Source organism: Mya arenaria, chromosome 14 (assembly GCF_026914265.1).
Source record: "Mya arenaria isolate MELC-2E11 chromosome 14, ASM2691426v1".
Classification (NCBI taxonomy): Eukaryota; Metazoa; Mollusca; class Bivalvia; order Myida; family Myidae; genus Mya; species Mya arenaria.
The window spans coordinates 63,578,551-63,587,297 of record NC_069135.1 but is presented as its reverse complement, the minus strand read 5'-3'; positions in this window follow the sequence as shown (position 1 = coordinate 63,587,297).

Below are 8,747 nucleotides of genomic sequence, written 5' to 3'. Positions count from 1 at the left end.
AAGTAGTAACTTCCTTGATAAGAAATAAGGGAGGTTATCATGGTTGATGCTAAAACCCGGTATCCGGTACCCAGCTTATGTTGATACCGGTCTGCGTGATCAATAAGATTAGATGATAAATCCCGGTATATCATGGTCCTCTATCTATTGCCGATTGAAGTAATGATTATTCGATAACAAAATCTGGTTTTAAAGGCATATATGTTAAAGTTTTAGCACCTCTGTTAATCCTTATGAATCCTATGGTACATTTAAGTGTATATTCCCCTTATGCTTGTTCTATAGAAAATTATATTATTTAGAAGACATATTTAGCCTACCAAATAAGACCGACCCCTGCGCAACTTTTTGCAGACGGAACTTAATACATTAGGAAGGATGTTCTTCCAATCGCAAGGCATGCAGAAAGTGATGCCAGAAGCTGATCCTTAAGCCTGGGGTGCCTTCTTTCCGGGTATCTGCATCCATCCCGAATATCCCGCGACAATTACAGTTACAAATCTACATTTGCATACGCTTTACCATCTTAAGTAGGACAAGATATGGATCTCACTCATGACTTTTATCCGTCCGACCCGCTTTCGTCTCCCGTTCAAAACTTTGTCATTCGCTTAAGACAAGTATGCGATTTTAATTTAACTTTCAATTAGTGACCCCCGTAAGACAACACTTGAGTTCTTTTACTTCAAGGTGAAGGTCAATATCAATCGCATTGCTGGGTCAAGGCCTCTGCGCGAGTTTTGTTCTTTGATCTTTATCAATTTCTGAATTAAGAGCTTATCAGTAGATCTCAGTATAGCATATCGGCGGAATTGAAATCCCTCTTATGTTGAAAATTTGAGGTTGATCATGTGTCAAATAAAATTTAATAGCTTTCTTATTATCTTCAAACTGATAATTAAATTATGAATTTGATATCAAATATTTATCTTAGTCAAGTATATGTGCTATCATACTGTGTAAAGGCCGCGTGAGTATTTATCACTTCTGTGGTAGCTCTTGTTTATTTATTTCATAATATAGACTTAATTTTATTTGAATGTCAATAAGATAATTCAATCAGAACCACTAGCGGATCCGGATTGCCAGTTGAATCAGTTTACCCGCCCTCTACCCAGTCGAATACGGGTCGACGCAAACTTAACAAGAAACAGTATGCTCAAACTTAAGTACAAGTCCCATGTTTGAAGACTATTTCTGGCTCCTTTAGGGATGTTTGGACTCGTAATGGGCCTTCGCGAATGTCAAATCCTGGTCCGCCCCTTAGGAAACTTACATTGTACCTTAGCTTACCCTTCTATCGAATGGTCACACGAATGTCTTAAGTGAACAAAATTAATACTTTAACTGTGAGTATATCTTAATTAAAATGTTTGCTATCAATAATTGGAGACAACATATTTCAGAAGTTCTAAAAACGGAAATAATGACTTCCAGGTCAAGAAATAAGAAAATTAATCAGTTTAAACTCAATTTATTCAGCGTTTTTATTTCCAAAGTATGTTTGTAGAATCATATTCTTAGAAAAGATCGACGTGTGAAACTGGTTTGCACCTCCAGTTAACTCATGTTCCAGTAAACTCGTATTTACTGATTGTTCCAGTGCGATATTCACCGATCATTTATTGATGCATTAGTCGTACATACCTTATTCCCCTTTTATTGTTTATATTCGAAATTTTGACCACGGGGCATGGCCCTGTATAAATCATTGTATTGTTTCATTTCTGTTATGTTCATGTTATTGTGTTTTTAACTCGCGTATGAAAAAGAATTTTAATATTAAGGGTTTATGTAACATGGGTTTACATGGGGATTACAACAGAAGTTATATGTATCATTGTTCTCATTTGGTTGTGTGCTCGTTACCGCCCGAGTTGCACGGGTACTCCCTGATCGCGCTCATGGTTGATTGGTGTAGCACGTGCCCTCGAGCAACCATGTTGTGATGCGTTCATTATTTTATAAAAAGTTTTAAGGAATGATATGCTTAATGGAAAACACTGAAATAGTTTAGAAAGACACAGTCAGCTAATGTATTGTTTTGCAATAAAATATGTTTAAACATGTTAGAGTCCTAAACATTTAACGTTTTTTGTGCGTGTTTTGCTGATCCAGATGTACATAAATTGCTGAAAGGTTGACAAATTGCTTCTACATGTATCTTAGATTTTACATATTTGATTCAGAGCAAGTTGTTATGATCATCTGTAACACTGTTACATATATGCAACTTTTTTATTGGCCATATTTATGATGATTTTCTGAAAAGTGTGGCTAGTGAAGTAAAATATTGCATGTACAGTTTATAATATGTATGTTGTTTAAGACTTCTTTTTCCTACTTTCGAAAAAGCCGTGTTCCCTTTTCTATATGTTAAAACCTAATAATTCTGTATTGTTTTGTCTTTTACGACTTGTTGGGAAGAAACCAGCAAACGATGTAGAGTATTGAACTGGAATATGGTAAACAACTTATGTAAGTCATTTTCTACTTGTTAAATCCTATTTTTCCTGCTTTTTTGTACATGCTGATTTTGTGTATATTTAGTGTTTAATTACTCCTTTGTTTCTGATTGTTTTACTGTTAAATTTTTCCCTTTGTCGATGAATGTGATAATGTCGAAGTACACCTTTGTCTCTGAGTGTGATACTATTAAATGTTTCCCTTTGTACCTAAATTTGTTCAGTTTAAAGATACCCCTATGACCGTGAGTGTAATAACGTAAAAATGTCCCTCTGTCTCTGAATGTGATAATGTTAATGTGTCCTCTGAGGTTCATCATGTTGAACTGTAAATTATGTCTCTGACTGTGATAACTGTAATTTGTCCCTTTGTGCGATACGGGTGTTGTTGTTTTTTTTTCTTTTTGTGATAATGTTAAGTTGTCCCCTATGTCTCTAATTGTGACCATGTTGAATTTTCCGTTTTGTCTCCGAGTGTAATGTGGAAATGTACCCTATATTTCTGAGTGAGATCGTGTTGAATAGTTCCTTCTGTATCTGATTGTAATCATGTTGAATTGTTCTATTTGTTGCTAAGTGTATAAATATATACTTCTTCCTTTTGTCTCTGAATGTGATCATGTAATTTAGCTGCCATTATTCATGAATGTGATGATTGTTTAATATATTGAAGATAGAGCTGTTGTATCATTTTGAAGTTGAATAGTTTCCTTTGTTTCTGAAAGTGGCTGTTGTTGAATTGATTTCATTGTTTCTGTGTGTTATACTATATAATTCTCTCCCTTGTGCCTGGGTGTGAGCATCGTTATTTATTTTTCAATTTTCTCTTGGTATGACTGTCATGTTGATATGTTCTATTTGTTTGATTGTTAATGTTGATGTATTACATGTGTCTGATCGTTAATGTTGATATTACATGTGTCTGATTGTTAATGTTGATGTGTTCCATTTGTCTTGATCTCATGTGATATTTGTTCTGGCATTAGTTTGTTATGATATAGTCCACTGTTTGTTAAAAGGTATATGATTTATTAGGAGTTGTTCAAGATTATCAGAATTTCATTAGTTAAGTCTTTGGCACCGAAACGTTTCAAATATGCCAAAAACATGTGGAGCATGTCTTAAGACATAGGTTTATTAAAAAGTAGAGCAGAGTACCGTTAATATAGATAAGCACCATGTTTAATAAAATAAATTTACAGGAGTTTTGTCCCCAAAACTATATTTTAAATAAATAATATAAATGTATTTGCACTAATGAGATGAATTGTGTTTGTAAGTGTGTGATTATTGTAAAATCTTCAAAAAGTTGATCAACCATTGTTGTGCTATTTTTGGAATAAAATGTTGTGAAATTTGATCATATCATTTGTGTATTGGAATTTAGCTCAGCTTAATGGGGTAACTTCCTAAACAAAATTTTGCCGTCAAAAATGAAATATGTTCTATATGTACTGATAATTGATCAGAGGTAGGCTTGCTTTGATCATTTATGTGAAAAAAATACCTTTCCGATGAAGTTTAGCGGAATACCCCGCTATAATAAAAGGCACCATAATTTCTTTAATTTTATCCTGAATGGCGTCATAAAGTATTAAAATTTCATTGAAAAAATACTTAATTAATAAAAGATAAGACTTGAGAAAAGCATAATTATCACAATTTTATTTTAGAATTTGCACACAGAAGTACGATAAATTTGAAACGTCAGAATAACATTTTTTTTTCACATTTTATTTTTGTTCAACGTTGTTCAAGTGTTCAGTGTTTCAGACGACGTCGCTCTCTATAACTATATTTTAGTATGATATAGCTAAATGATTAAACTTTCTACGTGTAAAACCAATAGGGATTTCCGGGCTAAATTTTGCGTCATTAAAACTCAATACAAAAACAAAGCGTCACTTTAAATGTAAATGACTTTGCGTTCCGTTGAACTTTGTCGTTATTTTTTATGAACTAAATGGAATACTTAATCACTTTCAACGTGTGTATTATAATAATAATAATAATAATAATAATAATAATAATAATAATAATAATAATAATAATAATAACAATAATAATAATAATAATAATAATAATAATAATAATAGATAAAACAAACGTTTGTGTTCCAATGATTATTGTAAAGAAATAAAACAGTAATATTACGATCGTAAATCGTATAACGATTTGCTGAAAATATATTCTGTACATGTGAAGCAGTTGAACAAGCTAAAGTAAATATTCGACTCAAAAAATTAAATAGGGAAGCTTCGATTGGTGTTGCCGATTTTCCTATAATTTGACACTGTTTTGCAAAGAAATGATAGTTTCCAGTGTGAATATTGGAAACCTCATTGCCTGTGAAACTGTGTAAATTGGTTGTATGAAGCCTTTTCCCGTCTTGACCTGAGGGTCATGTATTTCTACTCAATTTTGTGAGACACGGCAATAGTCAACCATATGTTTTCTTGTGATTAAATTTCGTGTATTTGATTTTTTTATAGCAGCCAGTTACTTGTTCATTTGGGGCTGGTTTAAAGTGAAAAGTGAAAAGCTAGTTTAGTGTCTATATGAAACATATAGTAAAAATAACTGTGGTCTCAGGCCTTCTAACAGTCCATCTCACTCAGAACGATGGTACGCTACTTGGAGCCACTTCCCGTGCAGCCCAGTACCGGCCTATACCTTTGCTTTGGCTTTTTTCAATACTTTTGTAGTTATATACATATCATATGTCCGCAGGTAGTTCTCTCATTCTCTATTCCTTTTACGTTTTTAAGAGCTTCTGCGGTAGAGCGTTGACTGTCTGTAGCAGGACTCCAAGGACGGCAACATCAGCGTACCTGCACTGTGAGCATTAAGTATATATATGTTCAATATATTTTAGACGATTGCAGATAATTTGCAGCTTGTACATCCAGGAAAGATTACGATGCATAGCTTTATACTTTTCCGCAAAACCATGAATGTGCGAATCGCTTACACTAGAGAGCAGACATGTATTTATTATTACTCTTGTGTTAAATGATACATTTTGAGCAATGGGAACGTGGTGTTTATTTTCTTCACGAACTCGGGAGACGATGACAGGCCAGAAAACACGTCCGTAGACTCAATCAGTGTTTGGTAATAAAACATTTGCTCTCTATGTATCGCTTTTCCGGTTAGCGAGGTGATGGAGGTCAGAATACGGCCACTTATCGGATTTTGCATTAGTTAACGGAGTTACATTCTTAGTCAGTAGTAAAATATAAAGTAAAATCTAAATTATTGACAATGGCTCTATTGCTAACGTTCGCTCCGCCCATTCCTTATCATTATGATTTAACTTAAGGCCATCTAACTATAATATAGAAGAATGCTTAGTGATAAGTCTTGTTTTAAACCTGAAATGTAAAACGTTTCCTTATCCACAGTTACTTATATTTCAGACAAAAACTTACACCATTTTCTCGGAATAGTCCGTTAACTACTTTCTGTTATATAACGTTTTAGAGCAAAATAAGTTTAAGTCGAGGGATTGAACGTGATAGTGCGTGCATATCGGCGCGGGATAAAGCGAGTTAGCGTGCATGCGTGCACGTGTTTGTGGGGATGGCCCGGCAGTGTTTTCGACCAACATCGAAATTTTGCATTGACTGCAAAAACAATGTTTTTACAAAGCCATATTCATCAATCTATAAAACGGCAGAAAAATATTGGAAAGATTCCGTTATGTGATGAAACTACAATCAATAAATACTTCAAAATGAATATGTTTTATTTTCAGTTAGCACCGGAACATTAAAGTATTAAATCGGTTGCGAAGGCCGAGTGGTAAGCGTATCGAACTCTTGATCAGAGGGTCCCGTGTTTCGTCCCCGCTCGGAACATCATTATCATTCAGGAATGATAACTGGTTCTTAATCACATGTATATAAAATATCTTTAAGCTACTATGAAACGTTTTCATCTTTAGGTGATCATCGCAAGGTGAAATAAAACATAATTTTACCATTACGTATGTACGAGTACATCACGTGTTCATTCAACCGATACATATATCAATCATTTATGCAACTTTGGACACCGTTTGATTTAAAAAAAATCATCTTTCCGTTGCATTTGCTTAACGTTACTACAACATTTCGGTTTTGTTCCAAGAATACATGCCGTTCTCTTGGCATTCAATTCCTCAAAATATCACAATTTAACGCCAACATTACGACTACGTACACGCAAAACAACGTTGACGTCAGCAAAGTTAAAATACATTGTTGAACGCATTGTTTTAAATTGGTTGCTAAATTAAATATTACTTAGCCCGAATCCCAATCTATTTTATTACATTACTCGAATGGCTGAAAATCAGGCTCGAAAATAGCGTACAAACATATAGAAAGTTCCAGGCATTTAACGAAGCTATTTTTACCTCAATGCCAGTCGGTGAGCGTAAAGAAACGTGCACAATTAGCCAAAGACACACAGCTTATCTTCCGGAAACTAAATAATTTACACACTTTTTTAAGAATTGGTAATTTTATAGTTCTATAACGGTATTCTTTAAAGCATTTTTCATAATTTGATGATGAAAAATGGTATTAGATTGGCGCCAAATGTATCACTTGGTGTGAAAAGAAATTGTATTGAGTAGGATAGCGTCTTTTTGCACTAATATTCAAGGAAAAAATGAGGAAAAAATGAGAGAAAAAATATATTTTATTTTGAACGTCAATTGGACATAGGTGATGCCTTTAATGCCGGACAATTGCCCGTTATGATACGCAGGACACACAACAAAAGGACTTGTTCATGGTTTGTAGAATGCACTGTTTCGTTGTTTTTTTCAGACGAATTAAAGTTTGTCAAACCATCAAGAGTCTTAAAACTATGACAGTTGTTATCAACAAATGTTGATATAAGCTTAACAAATTGTCTTTGAATTCCACGATTTCAACACCCATTACAATCAGCTAAAGGCTGTTGCGAGATTGGTTGATTGATATTGTCACGCAAAGCTTTCGAGTGGCGGAATTGCCGATTTTCTAAAACTATTTGGGCTGTGCCACGGGAGGTTTTCACATTAATAATGCTGCCAAATTAGACCAGATTGCTTTCCTTCAGTATAATGAAATCGGTCCTTTACATCATTTCAAGCCAACAGGGAGTTCGAGCCAAGCGAGTTCGAGCCAACGGGATTCGACTGTACTTTAATTGTTTTTATTGCTGCAATTTAGGTAACATTTTTTAATTAGGTAAATTAATAATACGATAAGTCAGTTCATATGCATTACTTGGGAAATATGTTTTGGTCCTAAAACATGAGCGAGTCCCTTTAAAACCTTTTATGACATTATTTACATCTAGTACACCAATGTTTGTACAATTTATTCGAAATATATAGGAGGAAACAAGTTGCATATTGGTCAATGTCTGTTTAATTATTCAACTAATATAGGAGGAAACTATTTTAATTATGGTCAATGTCTGTTCAAACAATTCAATCCATCTTTTTGGAAACAATCTCACTAAGGTCAATGTCTATAGAATTATTCATTCAATATATATGTATAAAGATACGTACATGTATGTTTAATTTCAATATAAACACATTATAAACATCAAATTTACTAAATACAAACTGCATGAAAAAATGACACACCGTGTCTATAACTCTATATTCTTGATCATTCAATTACACAATAACAATGTTTGACTTAACATTCACACATTTGACATAAACTTCGTTTATGTGTGGTAAGAAGCCATCTTGTAAGTATAATTCATACACAATCAGCTACTACCATTTCAACTTATAATACACATTCTCATACTCGTATATTCACATCTACTAACAAATTACTACTTGTCACTTATGAAAACCGTTCAACATAATTTAAAAGTCAATTTTCCGCCAAATACTCTCACAGTAATTGAATCGCGCGATATGTGAAATTAAGCATTGTATAAGCGTATTATCAGTATCATCCTTTACATTAGAATTATTCTTAAACATAACAATGACTTCACACCTGATACAGATTTCACTCATATTAATTGACAGACTTGATCTATACTAAGTTGAATACTTTCACGAAATTCTCCGAATCAGGTCTGCCATTCAGACCGCAGGTGACAAACAACATCTTCTTCAGTGAACAGTAAGCCACACTGTGTGGCCTCTCTATCCCCACCTCCTTCCCCAGCAGTTGGGTTATCTCGCCGGTGAGCGTGTCTAGTAACAGGATGTTGTGACTGTCCCTCCCACACACGAGCAGCTGATTGTCCCCCATAGCTGTTAGACCACACGGTGAT